The sequence below is a fragment of the Hyposmocoma kahamanoa genome, unplaced genomic scaffold (assembly GCF_003589595.1).
Source record: "Hyposmocoma kahamanoa isolate Upper Pololo Valley unplaced genomic scaffold, ASM358959v1 117, whole genome shotgun sequence".
Taxonomy (NCBI): Eukaryota; Metazoa; Arthropoda; class Insecta; order Lepidoptera; family Cosmopterigidae; genus Hyposmocoma; species Hyposmocoma kahamanoa.
Genome location: NW_020653397.1, coordinates 336217 through 352877, shown reverse-complemented (window position 1 = coordinate 352877; position 16661 = coordinate 336217). Strand labels below are relative to the sequence as shown.

At 37.6% G+C, this 16661-nt stretch overlaps 1 protein-coding gene across 1 annotated transcript in view; it reads right to left on the bottom strand.

Moving 5' to 3' along the window:
• LOC113239924 (serine/threonine-protein kinase D1) overlaps positions 1 to 16661 on the bottom strand; it is a 77169-nt gene that overhangs the window by 32547 nt on the left and 27961 nt on the right. The gene's annotated exons all lie outside the window — the stretch shown is intronic.

The following is a 16661-nucleotide window of genomic DNA, read 5'->3' as shown; positions in this document are numbered from 1 at the left end:
CACCTGTAGTATGTGCTTCGCGATAAATTCCAATTAAGATGAGGCCTAAGCTAAAAGAGGAATTAGATAATATGATTAAATTAGGTGTTATACAGAGAGAAGACGCCCCCACTGATTGGGTCTCAAATACAGTAATCGTAGAGAGAGACCTGATAAGAAAATTCGGTTATGTTTAGATCCTTATGATTTAAACCTGGCAGTACGTCGTTGTCACTTTCAGTTACCTACCTTAGAAGAAATTGCGAGCAGCATGAGTGGCGCAGTATATTTTTCTAAACTTGATGCATTTTCGGGGTTCCAGAAATCAACTACCTCGGGCATATATTTAATAGTGATGGTATGAGGCCAGATGAAAAAAGAGTAGGTGGTATAGTAAAAATTTCAAAGCCCACAGACAGGAAAGACTTGGAGAGATTTTTAGGCTTGACAAATTATTTGTCAAGATTCATACCTAACTATGCGCAAGTGGCAGAACCTCTTCGAGTACTATTAAAAAGAGATAATGATTTTATTGGGAATCACACTCAGAACAGTGCGTTTGAATAACTGAAAACACGAATAAGCTTAGCTCCTGTACTCCGCTACTACAATCCGCGGGAGTCTATGACGCTGGCGGTGGATGCACGGGCTGGGAGCGTGCCTGCTGCAGGTCGGGCGGCCCGTCGCATACGCAGCGCGCACGCTCACACCTAATGAGGTGCGTTGGGCGCAGACAGAAAAGGAACTCCTTACAATCGTATTTGGATGTGTGCGCTTCCATCAGTTTGTATATGGTCATAAGCAAGTGGTAGTGGAAAGCGATCATAAGCCTTTGGAAATAATATTCAAAAAGGCTCTAAAAGAAACGCCGGCTACACTTCAGCGTTTATTATTAAAACTACAATATAATTATTAAACTACCATAGAATATTGTGTACAAGCCAGGAAAAATGATGTATATGGCGGACGCGTAGTCGCGGGCTGCGACGGAACAAGGCACGTATGATGTCAATGCGATGTATGAAAGTGTAGATGCATCATCTGAATGTTTAGAGCGAATTAAACTAGAGACGGCCAAAGATGAAGTTTAAATGGCCGTAATCGATTGTTATCAGAATGGATGGCCAAATAATAAGAAAAGTGTGACTGAGGCTATACGACCATTTTGGTCAATGAGACAGGAGTTACATGTTATTAATGGTATTTTATTCAGAAATGAGAAAATAGTATTTCCGAAATTACTAAGAAATGACATGCTAATAAGAATTCATGAGGGACATCAAGGAATAGAGAAGTGTCAAAGACGTGCACGGGCCGTGATATGGTGGCCGGGTATGAGCGCATAGCTGGAACAAGCTGTGAACCGCTGCAACGTGTGCCAACGTCACCGCGCTGCGCAGCCGCGTCTGCCGCTGATACCGCAAGTGGCAAGTGCTCGCCGCAGATCTATTCGAGTACAAAAGTGCTCACTATTCGCTGAATTCAAAGAATTTAGTGAAAGTTGGGAATTCCGCCATGCGACTAGCTCACCGTTGTACCTTAGGTCCAACGGACTAGCTGAAAGAAATGTCCAAACACTCCAATAAGCGGTGAACTTTACTCTCCAGCCCAACTTCTTATGGGGAGAAGTTTGAACACGAACTCCCCGCCGCCGGACACTCACTAGACCCTCGACCGGTTGCGCCGACTGAGGTGAGAGCCTCGAGAACTCGTAGAGTAGCTCGCATGAAGGACAGCTATGATCGGGCTACGAAGGAGCTCCCAGCATTACATCTGGGTACTAGGGTGCGCGTTAGAGACGGCAAGGTTTGGGTAGGAGCACAAATAGAACGCAGAGATACTAACGAACATTCTTACTGGGTAAAAAGTGACAACGGCGGAATTTACAGGCTTAATCCGGAACACATATTTCTAGTGCCAGATGGCACTGATGATCAGGTGTATCAGCGAGTACAGGGTCGCTTGACGTATATGACGAGCACTGAGGACGAGACAACCTCGCCCACGGATCTGAAAATAGATATATTTAAAAAAAGTTTACATAGAATACTAGTAGGTACTAATAAGTGTATACAAAAGATAAAACGAATAAGTGTTTTATGGAGATGAGACTGTTTATAAGCTAAACCATTTCATGTTTACAAAATTAATCTACCTTACAGGATAAACCATGTACTGTAACGTAAGTAAGAAGTATATATAGAGATAAGTTATTTATATATATTCTTAATTAACTATCTTACAATAATTAGAGTAAGGGAGATATAGTATATGTGGGTAATATTGAAATAAACCAGTCGTTGTTTAGACCTTGAACAGTGTGTATCATTTATACATTTCACAACTACTACAAGCTCCTTGTGAAAGAGTTCGTCCACGGAAGTACTGCCACCTTACCTATTCTGCCGCCAAGCCCCTCAGTGTCTCTCAGATCTTTGTGATTTAAAGCTCTGAGTGGCACTGTAACTGTCATAAAAAAAAACTTTGACAATTACAAAAACCAAAATATGACTATCTTTTTTCTTTACCTTGTATAATTAACATAGAAAACGTTTGCCTGACGACAGACCGAAGTGGCTGGACGTCCTTTCCTAGGTTTTTACGAGCGTAAGTTGCACGTGCCATCGGAAACGTGAAGGTCGCGCTTCGTACGTCGCTGTGTCATACTCCTTGTTTGGAAAAGATTTTTCACTATACTCATCTCGCTATAGTCATCGTGGAAAATTTATCTATCTGTCGAATTGTTTCGCTGCATATAAATCTCATAAGACCCAATTTTTCTTCTTTCCGCTGATAAAAATGTACGTTTTTAATTTTTTTGTAATACTCTTGCAGATTCTATAACGTCGAGACTCCTTTGTTAAAATGGTGGGGAAATTCTACTGGGTGTAGTCCTACGACTTGTATATTCAACTACTGCGTACAGGTCTTTAGAGATCTTGTACCTAAGTACAACAACTGAGAAGTGAAGTACTGGAAAAACATATATATTAATTGTATGTATCTCAGTTATATTGTTATCTCAGTATATTTTTAAGTAAAATTACGGTTAGTTACATAATTATGCATTACCTTACTACAAAAGCCACAAATAACCAGTTCTCCCTGAATCGTTTACACGTGTACGCGCTGCCAATGTCACGATCGCAATGACCGACGTTTTTGTGAAGTAAAAAAAAGTAAAAAAATATACCTACAATAGATACTATAAAAACTTAAACTTTGCTCTGTTTTTTACACGCACATTAAATAAATACTATTGAACCTCATATTTAAGCTGTTGTAGGTCAAACAAGGTTTCGAGACTTAGTACTTTACAATTACGGCAATAAAAAAAAATTGAAACGCATATAACTATGGTCTTGTACATAAGGTGCTTGACCTTAACGGTGCATCATCGTACCTAGAATACTTCTTCTATGAATCTTCTGTATTCTTGTAGTCCTTCCACCGCGCCGCCTTTTGCCAGAGCGAGTTAGCCAAAACAATCTCCGGCTGGGCGACCGAGGGAATACACGTGTTCTCAAGCGTTCGGTCACGTTCGCCCGGCACGCCATAATTTTTTGACGTCACTCTATACTTATTTAACAATCCACATACCTACACAATTAGCCGCCTATATTTAACAAAAACATTTACATATTCTCCGAACTCGGATGAGTACGCATGTTTTTTACTTGGCTAAAGGTTAGACAAAGGACTAAAGATAAATAATCAACTCCGCAAAGGAGCACATACCAATACAATAAGTGCGTAAGCACGCACTGTTGCCACATTACACATACTTCGAAGAAGGCTTTCCCGCTGGTAACTCCCTGAGTTAGGTCAATTATGTAACAGATGGAGACAGTACCGTCTTTGCGGCTGTCATAAATACATCTCTTTATCGAGTGCATGTGCGGATTGTTTATTGCCCGGCCGCCCGAACACGAGCAACCGTTGCTACAGTGACGTTTAGTCACTAACTGCTGTCTCCGAGCGATCACTCTATCATTATTACCTACTTGGATTGGAAATTGTTTTCGTAAACTTGCGCTTGTTATTAGCAGCGAAGCAATAATTTTTATTTCAAGTAAAAAAATAGAGTCCAGTCAGTAAAAAGTAAGGTACATGTGCACCGATAGTGGCCTGTTCTGTTGATAAATGGCATACAATAATTGCAACTATGTAACCAACAAGTTCTGTCATTTCTTATCTCTGGATGTAAATAAGTAAGTTCCATTTAGTACTCTGAGATGATTGACGTGGTTGAGCAATTGTTAGGAACTGGATAGGTGACCGCAAATGTCATAACAGCGTCGTCAGAGCGCGTAAATCTTATCCCAGCCTTTGTCAAATATGCGTTTAGACTATGTTCTATAGTACATAACAAAGAAGATAGGCTCTAAATGTGACGTGGAGAAACTGTAGACTGCTGTAGACAAACAGGGAATATAGTGGTCACAATCAGAATGTCGTAAACACCGCAATAGGTCATCGAGGGTTAGGACACGTGTATCGAACCAGTGACCAGTGTCAAACTATCGATACATGTTTCTTGAAAAGTTAGTCAACTTATTGTATGAAATTCCAGAAGACCTAGTTAGTAGCTTTACGTTGATAGAACTGAAGGATGATATTGCAGTACAAAAAAAACCATAATAACAGTAACCTAAAATTAGTTTTGTAGACATAATTTATATATAGATATAATTTAGTAGGTAGATAATTGAATCGTCCTCAGGGGTATTAATGTACAGGCTAGGAAACCACAAAGAGCCTTTAGATATTGCCCTATTCAATATAAAAGGAGTATCAGGAAGTTCTGTGTCTAAAGGCCAACGACACCAAGAAAGTTATCAGTGCAGTATCTGATATCCTTATCTTCCATTCTGGGCATGATCTACCTTGGCAAACTTGGAAGTTTGTAAATAGGTTGCGGACCCAAGTCGGCCGAAGCAAGATGGGAGAACATGCACAGGTGGAATTATGGCTCGGAGAGCGCATGTGTGTGGTGTTTCTCCCCAGACAATGGCATATCTTTTGTCTTGCCCTGCGTGTCCCTACACCTGCACACGCGAGGACCTGTACAACGCCACTGATAATGCTGTGTCCGTCGCTAAGTGCTGGTCCTCACAAATATAACACGTGGGTTAATATTAAGGCTTCTTAAAATTGGTAAACTTTTTTTAATGATCCTGTTACTCGTTGATCTGCGTGTGGGTAGCAAATGGTTTTAACATCAGTGTATGTAACACCTCGCCGTAGAAAAGAAAGATGCGTAGAAAATAGACACAAGCCGTCACAGGACGCTAACAGTCGACTTCTCGATTGGGAAGCAACCGTTTTCCCATTGGGCTACCGGCGCTACAACGTCAACGGTACAATCTTGTAACAATTTCCGTATAAAGTAGGTATACGGTATATCTATCTGTACGAGTTGCGTGCATTCGTAGCAAGCAAAATTTAAAAAGCCTTTGCAAACCAAACATTACAATATCAGCTCGCGGAACATTGCGTAAATATCATTGAATCGTAAGCTTTTCTTACCGTGTCGATATTTCTCTTATTTTAGGACTATATTGGCTTTGAATGTTATGTTGCCACGTCGAGTGCGTCATCCGTGGCCGCGTAGAGGTCTTCCCTCGAGGTATTAGGTCACAAGGGGCACGACAGTAAGTGCTGTATGGACTGTGTTGGGGCACCGCAGGCACATTGGGTCTTTTGCTGTGATTTTTCCATCGTAACGTTATTTATCACCCATCTCTAATGCTTGCTTAATCGTTTGAAAATTACCTTGAGTATACCGCCATATCGCACTCTCAATTTATGCTAAAGTAACAAGTACTACCTTACGAAGTTTTTTTAACAATAAATAGTATTTGGTACTGTGTACAAAAGTTATCCAAAACGTTACGTTTCGAATTACGCCACTTTCTTGTTGAGGGTGCAATACCCAGTTGGTATAGTTTGGCAGGTGCGTAGTCCTCTGTCGGTACAAACGAGAAGTTCTCTCAAGAATGTTTTATGTTTAAGATAAACGAGTTCTCCGCGCTCCAAGTAGATCAGGATCAATTCTCCACAAAATCGGGTTACGGGGACAAGATAACACAATGCATGTAATACTATTAATTGTTGTTATTGTGATTCGCTCGCGATTATTGCACAACATACAGTTACGTTGTTTTCCATATATGTCATTTGTTTATAAACATGTGACGAGCTATATAATATTTAAATAGTATTATTGCACTGCAACGGTGACCTGCTTGTTTAAAGAAATGTGAAGGAGCATTCAAAGTTATGTTGTCAACAAAGCATCGGCTCTACTATTTTCTTTATTAGCTTATTACTGCATTTAATTATGTACAGGAACATGAAGGTGTGGCCACATTTTAGCTGGTGATCAAGACAACCAACGAGTTTGACAAAAAAAACACGTCTTCAATGCCATTATACTTTGCACTACTGGAGACAGTCGTCAACGCTGGCGCAACACGTTCTACGATCGATCGTCTTCGACACGCAGGTCTCATCACCGTTCGCGAGAGGTGTTGGTAGTAAACACTCACAAATATACGTAACTTGAGTTACAGTCACAGGTACATGTCGTCACGGGGATTCGAGCCGTCGCCTGAGAAGCAACCGTTCTCAATTGGGCTACTCGTCGAAGTCATTAATCCTCTAGTTTGCCCCTTAGAGGTGGAATATTTTCTTCAAATTTAAATAGGACCATTAGTGAGGTCGTTCCAACGAAAAAAGAATCGTCAAAATCGGTTTACAACTGCCGCCGGAGTTATCGCGAACAAAAAAAACACAGTCGAATTGAGAACCTCTTCTTTTTTTAAAGTCGGTTAAAAACAATTTATTTTCTCTCTTTCTTTCTGGGAACCAAATTTCTTTTCACGAAATTGATTTTGTATATAATGCTTGGTTTCATGATTATGAATATGACCTGTTCCAAAGAGCAGAGGGTTCCGCCGTTTTCGCGATGAAGGACCTATCTATGCTCTTGAAAATTAATGAACTCACTTAGATAGTTTGGTTCGAGTAGGCATCTACTAACAATATATCACCAGAATACTGCACTCAAGTAAATACGATAAACGATTACTTTTTATTAACAATTGTAATAACGTTAATAGTAAACTAATTAATTTCTTTGGTGCTTCAGAATGGTGACTCTTGATTGATATTAATTTGAAAAACACCTGTGACATGAGAGAATCAAAACAACACTTATTTACTTACTATGTAAGGTATTAATTTAATTCGGCCGTTATTCATAATCGTAGGTATTTACTGTATACAGAAAATTAAAATTTAAGAAACCCTCAATAGAAAATAGTGTACTCCAAAAAGTCACTATCTGTAAGCAAAGAATTCGCCGAGACAATTTAATAAGCCCAAATACGACAGTTACAATAGTAAGTAGAAATGGGCAGTGGGTTAAAATCCATTCAGCCCGCCCGGATTATAACCCAAAGCGCCGAGTTTTAACACATTTTTTCCCAAAATCGTGAGCAGAAATGGCGAATATGGAATTTGGTATAATTCGATAGGTATTTATTACGAATTTCGATGTAAAAATTATTTTTTAGATGAAAGGGGCAACTCCACCTTCCGATCCTGTCGATTTTCACTATTAGGGCGCGTTCAAATTAGCCGCTGTTAGCCGCGCTGTAGCAGCGCTGCAGCCGCGCGGCGGCCGTGTGGTGGCCGCGCGACTGTCACTTTTCATACAATTCTAGACGCGCTGCAGCAGCGCGACTGCCGCACGGCCGCCGCGCGGTTGCAGCCCTTCTAGAAATTCTATGAAAAGTGACAATGGCGCGGCTGTCGCGCAGCTGCAGTGCGGCTAACAGCGCCTAATTTGAACGCGCCCTTAGGGATGCCCGTTACGATTCGATTTTTGTGAAAATCGATTCAAGTTCATACGAGCTAACGATTTTTTTGCATCGATTTATTACAGCGATTTTCAAGTGAATCAATTCAATAGAAAGGCAAATCGAATCGTCTAGATCAGAAAGCAATAAACTTTTGTAATAATAGATAGCAGTGTTCTGAAGAAATACTATGAAGGTTATGAAAAGGTTCTAAAAAAGGCAATTAATGTGGCAAAACTACAACATTGCATTAAAAGAATAGAAGCATCAAAAACTAAAACAAAAACCATTTGGCAAATTAGTAAAGAGCGAACAAATAAAGTAAGTAAAAGAATTGCATAACATTTTAAATTAAATATTAATGATACAACTACAGAAAATTCTGACGTCATTGCTAATACCCTAAATGAGTTCTTTGTTACCGTTGGAACTACAGAAATGAATAATAGTCCCAAGGGTAGACCAGCTGTATTCCCTTCGAGTATGTCAATAAACTTAAGCCATGTAAACCAAAATGAAATTAAAAACATTATTAAAAACCTGAAGAATAAATCAAGTTTCCGCTGTGATGAATTCCCCCCCAACTTAATAAAACAATGTAAAGATGAACTAGTGGCACCTTTAACACTCTTTGTAAACTAATCATTTTCTGAAGCAACCTTTCCTGACTTGTTAAAAATCTCAATTATAAAACCTGTGCCTAAATCTAGAACAGCAAATGACCCAAATAGTTTTCGTAATTTTTGAAACTGCAATGTCAAAGCGTTTAAATTAATTTATTGAAAAATTTAATGTATACGATGACAGTCAATATGGTTTTCGTGACAAAAGATCAACAATATATGCGCTATATACATATAAAGAGAAATTTTAGATATACTTAATAACTGAAAGTACGCTGTCGCATAGTTGATGGATATGAGCAAAGCATATGATAGAGTATCTCATGAAATTCTTTTAAAAAAATTGCTCGGTATTGGTGTACGCGGAATAGCCCACAAATGGTTTTTATCATACTTGCAGAATTGAGAATAATTCGTAGATATTGAATTGAACACTACGATTTTTGTAAAAAATATTTAACAGTTTACAGATCACAGAAAAAAGTAGTAAAAAATTCAATACCACAGAGCACTACTTTTGGGCTGAATCCTTTTTTAAATATATATAAATGATTTGCCAAAACTTTTAGATGACAAAACCATACTTTACGCAGATGACATTACTATAATATTTCAGTGCAATAATAGTGACGAATTAGAACAAAAGTTAAGTATTACATTAAAACAAATAACAAACTGGTTAACAGATCACAACTTAATATTGAACTTTACGAAAACTAAATTAATCCAAGTAAAACCGGGTAAAAAACCACCAATTAAATCTGCGTATTACGCCTATGCACAAGATCGGCTAACTTATGGTGTCATTTTGTGGGGTAATAGTGCCCATGCCAGCAGCCTCTTTATTCTGCAGAAGAAATGCATGAGAGTATTGGCAAACACAACGGAAACAAATACTTGTACACCATACTTTTCTAGTTTGAACGTTTTGACTTTGACATCAATATATTATGTATTTGAATAATTTCAAATCTTACTAATGTAAGTTTGTAAGAAAATGCAGGCACTTATTTGGACAAGGAAGTGATAATCTTTATGCAGCTAATTTGAGACCACGAAACAAATTGATTGGCTTTTTTACAAATTTAGAAATTGTTAGCTCGGGTACACACAATATGGCAATAAGAGTCTATACTATTCCTCTTACAATAAGATTCTAAGAGGTATTTTGGTATAACATTGGTAACAATGAAATTAATTACGTGTTCGCAAATGCTCTGAAAAGTTACTTGCTCTTGAACTGCTTCTATGACTTAAAGGAGTATTTCGATGGTAAAAGTACATGATATTATGTGTACAGTATAGTAAGTTAAGTTGACATGAATTTATGTGTACCTATTAGTATTAACATAAGTATAGTGAAGTAAGTTAATTGCAGAAAAGTCCTTACAGGGTTTATGTTGGAACATCTTTTGTACCACATAAAGCAACAAATGATAAGATATGATATGATAATATCATTTAATTTGAACAAAACTCGATTCACAACACATATTAGAGTTGTAAATAGTTTTTGGCATCGATAGGTGTTAACGCCGCAAAACGCCGGGTTAAAATACGGTCGCTTGCCCATCTCTGATTGTAAGGAGTTTCCGTAATGTACCAAATTTCAAATCGATCGGACACGTTGAAGTAAAATAAATATTCATTTTTAACCGACTTCAAAAAAAGAAGGAGGTTTCCAATTCGACTATAATTTTTTTGTGTTTGTTTCGTTTTTTTGTGTTCGACGTTTGTAATTCGATGCTTCTTTTTTGTTGTAAAGGGACTACTTCAGTAGTGGTCCCATTAAAATTTGAAGAAAACATTCCACCACCCTTAAAGGTGGCAAACTAGGGGACGTGAACCCGATTCATTGGATTACACGCACTTTCCGTTAACCGATTTCAATAGAACTTGGCAAATTGTATAATTCCAAGAACATTAGATGTCGGTGTTTTATTAATAATAAAGTTATATTACTAAGGGAGGAGAAAGGAATATAATTAAGGAACTGAGTTCCATAAAGTAACAGGGAAAAAAGCTGATTGTGTTTAAACAGCTGCTCTAAATAGATGTTCATCAAACATAGCCAAGAACCATCTCGATTAAATTAGCCTTCAAATAAATAAAAAAATCGCTTCGGTCACAAACACAGATACAAAGAGTGCATCAAATTTATAACTTCCCTCTTTTTGCGTCAGGTGTTGAAAACTTTTTGGTTTTTAAAGCTGACAAGCTTACGTCCGGCAGTTAGTAAGAGAGACGATAGAGACGGCCGCGCGAGCAAAATTAAGCCAAAAAAATAATTAAATAATTAAACGTATTTTTTTTACACAATATTTTTTTATCGATAAATTTCAGTAGATCAAAGTCAAAGAATCACTTATTCCATAAGTAAAATAAATTTACACTTGAAAACGTCACATATATAGACTCCATTTTTTCCAGCTGGATTCACTCGAGGATAGGCGTCTATTATCAGATATGAAGTTTCTATTTGACGTAGTTAACTCTGTGTTGGATTGTCCTGAGTTGATCGCTTGCATTGGTCTATGTGCCTGCCCGACTCGTACAAGACATATGCGCTCCTTGCACACGGGCTCAGGCTGTTCAAACTACGCCAAACACTCTGTTTTGCATAGAATTGTGCGTACTTACGAGGACAAATTTAGAGATGTTGACATCTGCTTTTTGAACCGCAACAATTTATTAATTCTTTGATGGAACACCCCCACTTTAAAAGGTAATTATTGTTATATAAACAAAGCACACATATACGCGTACACCTTCACACAAGCAGACACACAAATGCGCATCTCTACTATAGTCTATTTGTTTATTATATTGTATTGTAAGTAGTTTCATTTAAAAAATATAATAATTAATAAATCAATGTCTAAATCTATTAATACAACGGAATTTAGTTATAATGTGTTATCAATATGTATTTCAATTTGTTAAATTGTTCTTTGATAAACAATATTTTAAGCCGCTTCGTTCTGGCATCGAATTAGTTTTTATGTAATGTAAAAAAATTAATTGTAATCTGACGAACTTCGTAACTGGCTATGTAAGTAGATTATTCAGAATTGTAAACCAAATTTAAAAGCTGTAAAGTTTGCAAAATAAATAAATAAATCTAAGCTACTGCTCGATCACTACGCTGACCTCCTTGAGAAGAACGAGCAAGAAACTCTAGGGATTGCTCTTTTCAAATAAACTTAAATGCTATGGAATATACTTTGAATCAAATTTGTGTGGAATCTAGAGCCAGATGTTTAGATACAGCGTGTAACAATTTGCCGTTTTAAATTGCTAAAGTGGTTATAAGCTAGAGTAGGGGTGACAGCTAAAGGTGCGCCTCCCCGCAGCCAGGGGCCCAATTCTATAATATTTTTTCTTGAAAGCACTGGTCATTGTAATTCTATTAAACTCCATTAAAGTTATATTTCAATTATGATAATATTTGCTTTTCAGCTAAAATCTAGTCACAATGGCAGTGGCGCCTCAATAGTGTCAGTGGAATGGCATTCATTCATCCAATCACTAACAATCGATGTTGCTTTACTAAAACTGCCAAGGACATAACTATGCATATCTTATTTATTATCTCGTTTAATCAGTAGAATAATGTCAAACAATTAGGTAGTAGACTACTCCATGACTTGACTTCGACTCGACATTGAAGAGCAGAATACCAAAAAATTTCAATGGCAGTTGAGCGGCTCGATGGCTACTGACAAGCCACTATTTTTAACTTTCAGCAGCACTCTATCGACACACAACCGAGATGATTTAAAATGTGCGACTTGGGGGGCCCTGGGACCTGTAAAGGTTCGCCGGAAGCTGGGGCTGGATTAGGTGCCTTTGTGGGGCCACTTTGGTGGACGCTCACTGTAGAAGAGACCTGTATCCAAAATCAGACGAATGTCGATCGATGCGTGGGTGCTGGGGCGAAAACAACGCAAACGTTAAACTTCGAATAGGGCGGCGGCGTAATTTACTATATTCAAAGTAAATTTTCGCTATAATTAAATAATAAAACCATTATACTTTATATATAATGAATGGCTTATATTACACTGCCTTCGTGCCTGAACGTTTGCCATGCTGGACTGCCACGCAGAGGTCCCGGGTCGGAAGAAAATTTGTATGGCCTACATTTATTTCTCTCGTGAGTTTGAGTGTAATTTGTGGTTGTCTATTTTGTGTCCGTGGCACCAGCGGTGTGGGTTTCCCTACACTGAAAAAAAGGATAACCAAAGTACTTCGTTATTTCATTTTTTACCATAATTTAGTTAGTCGTTGTCAAAATTAGTTTGAATTAATAAAAGTGTGCACGTATGAAACACAGAACTCTTTGGTTACGTATTGCCGTAGTTTTGTAGTCACCAGTGCCTCTACCATCAGTTTACTGTGACAGTTGTCGCTAGCGACCGCGTAAATTATTTCACAATTTTGTATGGCAAATTATACAGTGCCCCTAGCGGTTACGAGAAGATGCACCATTTTGTATACTAATATTTTACGCTGTCGAACTGTCAATGTAAACTCATGGTAGAGGCATAGTTTTATGCTACATGTAAACGAAAGTTATCCTACATAAAGGAAAATGTCTTTTTCAGTGTAGTGCGGGGTTATGAGTGTGTGCGTTATATGTAATATTGTTATATTATACGGCCCAAAGCTGGGCACGGTTCTCCACTAACGTGAGGGTTAATTAGAATATTTCTTTTTAAATTAAGTAATGCAACCCTTCTTCTCAAGAGTACTCTAAACTGTATACAGGGAGCGGCAGCTGGTAGTTTCCTATCCTGAGCTTCAAGTACAGGTGTCGTCGTTATCTCTGACAAGTTTCTCGGAATTATGTTCGAAACCTACATCGCATATTCTTTTAGCACATTAGTGCAATAAGTACATTCTTTAGTAGATTGATGAATTCTGGTGGTGTCGTAGACGAGGCGCTGCAGGGTTCAACGTGCCATGGTTGAGCGTGTATTACTAAAGGTGGAGCGGTGGCGAAGGAACACGTCATGATGAAACCTGCAAGTCGAAGAACATTGACAACCCTTGGAGCACGTGTAAAATTCACACTCGCATTGGGTCAGCAGCCCTCGGATATGGCCTAAACCTTCTTTTAAAGGGATCCGTGCCCATTTGTGGGATATATAATGGGTCATTGATGGTGAAGTCAAAAATAGGCAAGTATAATTTTAAACGTGTCGTTGTATAATTCTGTAGTTAAGGTTCAAGGAAGTTTATAAGTTAGAACCCGCTTAGATGTAAGTAAGATCTTTTATTGCCTGAATCGACGTACCGACTTCGCCGTTGTTGGTCTGAACTTTGCCCCACATTTCGGGATGTTCATATCACCAAGAAATCAGGTCAAGTGTATGTTTGGGATTCATGTGAACGTGCACTTATAGTGGTTCGGGTGACGTTTGAGATTTGAAGTTTCTAGAGATGTGGTGATGTAAAATGGAACGAAAAAAGAAAATCAATTTCAATATCTTATTGACATAATTTGTAAGGAAGAGCGACGATTCTCTCTCAAGAAAATATTTTAAGAACAAATAATAAACAAAATAAAAAGGATTCAAATATTCTGTTATTAAGATACCAAAAAACTACACAAAAATAAAAAATCAACAACAACCAAACAAAAACTTTGAACAATTTCTCAAAAACACCATGCAAAGCTCAGAACAAAAGAAAACGACTCGCTTACATGGTGTTGCACTTGTAGAACTGAGTACATGGAATTACCGGGAATAAACGAGATACAAAACTTTTTTATGATGTAAATCTGTATGGATAAAATATTCCGTTTTACGCATCAAGTACTTAATTGGGGTAATTTATTTTTATCTATATCATTTTATTTTCTTTCTACCTAATGTGCAGTAACTTTTATTTAAAACTACAACTGCAACAAATATAGTTTTTTTTTGGTACATTATGGCAAATTTACAAATTCTTTATGGGACCCGATTGAAAGATTAGTTAGAAATAGTAAGCGTGCTACGTAAAAATTGGAAATGTCACAGAAGTCACCCTATGTGAAATGGACTATATCTAGTGGGTGAAAATTGATTTACTCGTGTTAGCCTATTAAAAAGCGCGATGAAATTCGTGTCGAACAAATGCGCCCTGCGAGTAAGAGAAATGCCACTAAGATTGAAGAGGCAGGATCGGCAATCGCGTTGCCGTTGATGCAGGGCAGTTGATGTGTGACGAAAGAACGTGCAACGTTTGTGAGAAACAATATCACGTAGACATTGGTGTGTTACTGGCGCCTCAATAAACGGTCTTATAAATTAACACATAAGCTGATTCATTCAAATAGAATAAACTTTTTCTACGCCAATGTTACGCCGGCCAAAATTAATCGGCGGTGGGGCGTCTTTTTAACCGACTTCAAAAAAAGGAGGAGGTTCTCAGTTCTTTGTTTTTTTTTTGTATGCATGTTACGCGATAACTCCGCCGTTTGTCAACCAATTTTGATGATTCTTTTTTTGTTGGAAAGAAGGTACCTCAGATGTGGTCTCGTTTAAATTTCAAGAAAATAATCCACTTGAATAACTTTTGAGGTCGGTTTTTTTAACCGGAGGTTAGGTTATTAGTTATTAAGTATTCGAGTGTATTATCAAAGTATTAAATAATATTTCAAGGTTGAACACACGAATATTAAATAATACTTCACGATACAATTCAAGAACATTTGAATAATTGAAGAGTAAAACTTACAATGACACAGAGGGCTTGCTGGAATTTGTTTCATAATTATATTTATATAACAATTAATCTGTAACTACTAATTATTTTATTGTTAAGTAAATAAAAAAAGTGTGTTCTTAAGCTCTAATTATAAAAAAATATGCCCAAAAGATGCCTAAAATACAGGTACACATTTACTTAGTTTAGGCATCGCAATTACACATTAGATTCTAATATTAAATTGTATAGCTTTACTATGAATACTGTATAATTTAGATTCCTTTGTTATTGTTTATTTTAATACTATTTTATTTGTTTTCCTTCTATTGTATTAGACTAAGTCATACTGAAATAAATTTATCGTATTTGATAATAAAAATTGCCACCGAAATTAGGTAGAGAAAGTTAACCTGAAAATTAACCACTAGCTAACAGCATGCTAATTTTGACGTATTATTGTTAAGGATATTCTCATGTCGTAAAAGGTTTAAGGGTCCCGTCCCCTGCCATAACTTAAAACTGGAAAAGTATTTTCGGTCTTTGAATTTGGTATCTGAGTAAAAGCGAGCTCCTGCACGTAGCAACCGTGGCATCGTGAATCCAAACTGAGATAGGCTCGGGCAGTTCACAGGTCACACCCGTATCTTAATAAATTGATAACAGGTTGTTATTAAAACATCCGTTTGTATGGACGCACGTGATCCATTCTTAATTTCTTCAAATTCGTGACGACGACGTATCAATACATTTCCACGAGCGGCAGTCAATCGTGCGTTGTTTATAATTCAATATATAGAATATGTACTTTCAACGTACAAATTGTCCAATTTTTAATAAAGCGATTTTAAGTCATTTGCTTCTCTTTTCCGTCGCTGATATAGTGCCAACTGAGTTTTTCGATCGATATTTATCGAGAAATTAATTCTCAATCGTTTACCGGTAGAGTGATGAAAAGTGTGCCTTCGAAAAGTAAATCTGTGCGACTAGACGGCCACGTTACACATGAGAGATGGCTTTAGTTTTGTGTTTGTGAGAAAAATGTAATACTTTAGTATTACTACAAACGTCTTGGATACAATTAAAAGCGGTGTCATTTCTCGTACGCAGAGCTGGTCCTGTACATGAGTGAATACGGTTAGTATGGGATTTAACAACTCCGCGCTCTAAATAATTTCGACTGTTTTCGTAGCTCCTTAAATTTTTACCTCCTGAAGTTTCGTAACGTTACGAGAATTACTTTTCTAGTTCTGTCGTTCTTTTGCCTCACTTTTGTAGTTTCGTTGTCGGTGTCACAAATTCAACAAAACGTCCTTTTGAATTCCCTTAAGCATTCACCCACGTCGTGTTAGGCGTCTTTTAGATGAGCATGAAATACAATACACCGTTGTCAATTAGTACTATGTTCATTTCAACGTCATTTTCTACCACCTTATGACTGCACCGACAGGGTTCAGGAGCTCGATTGAAACAGGTGTTCAGATATTCGTCAACCTTG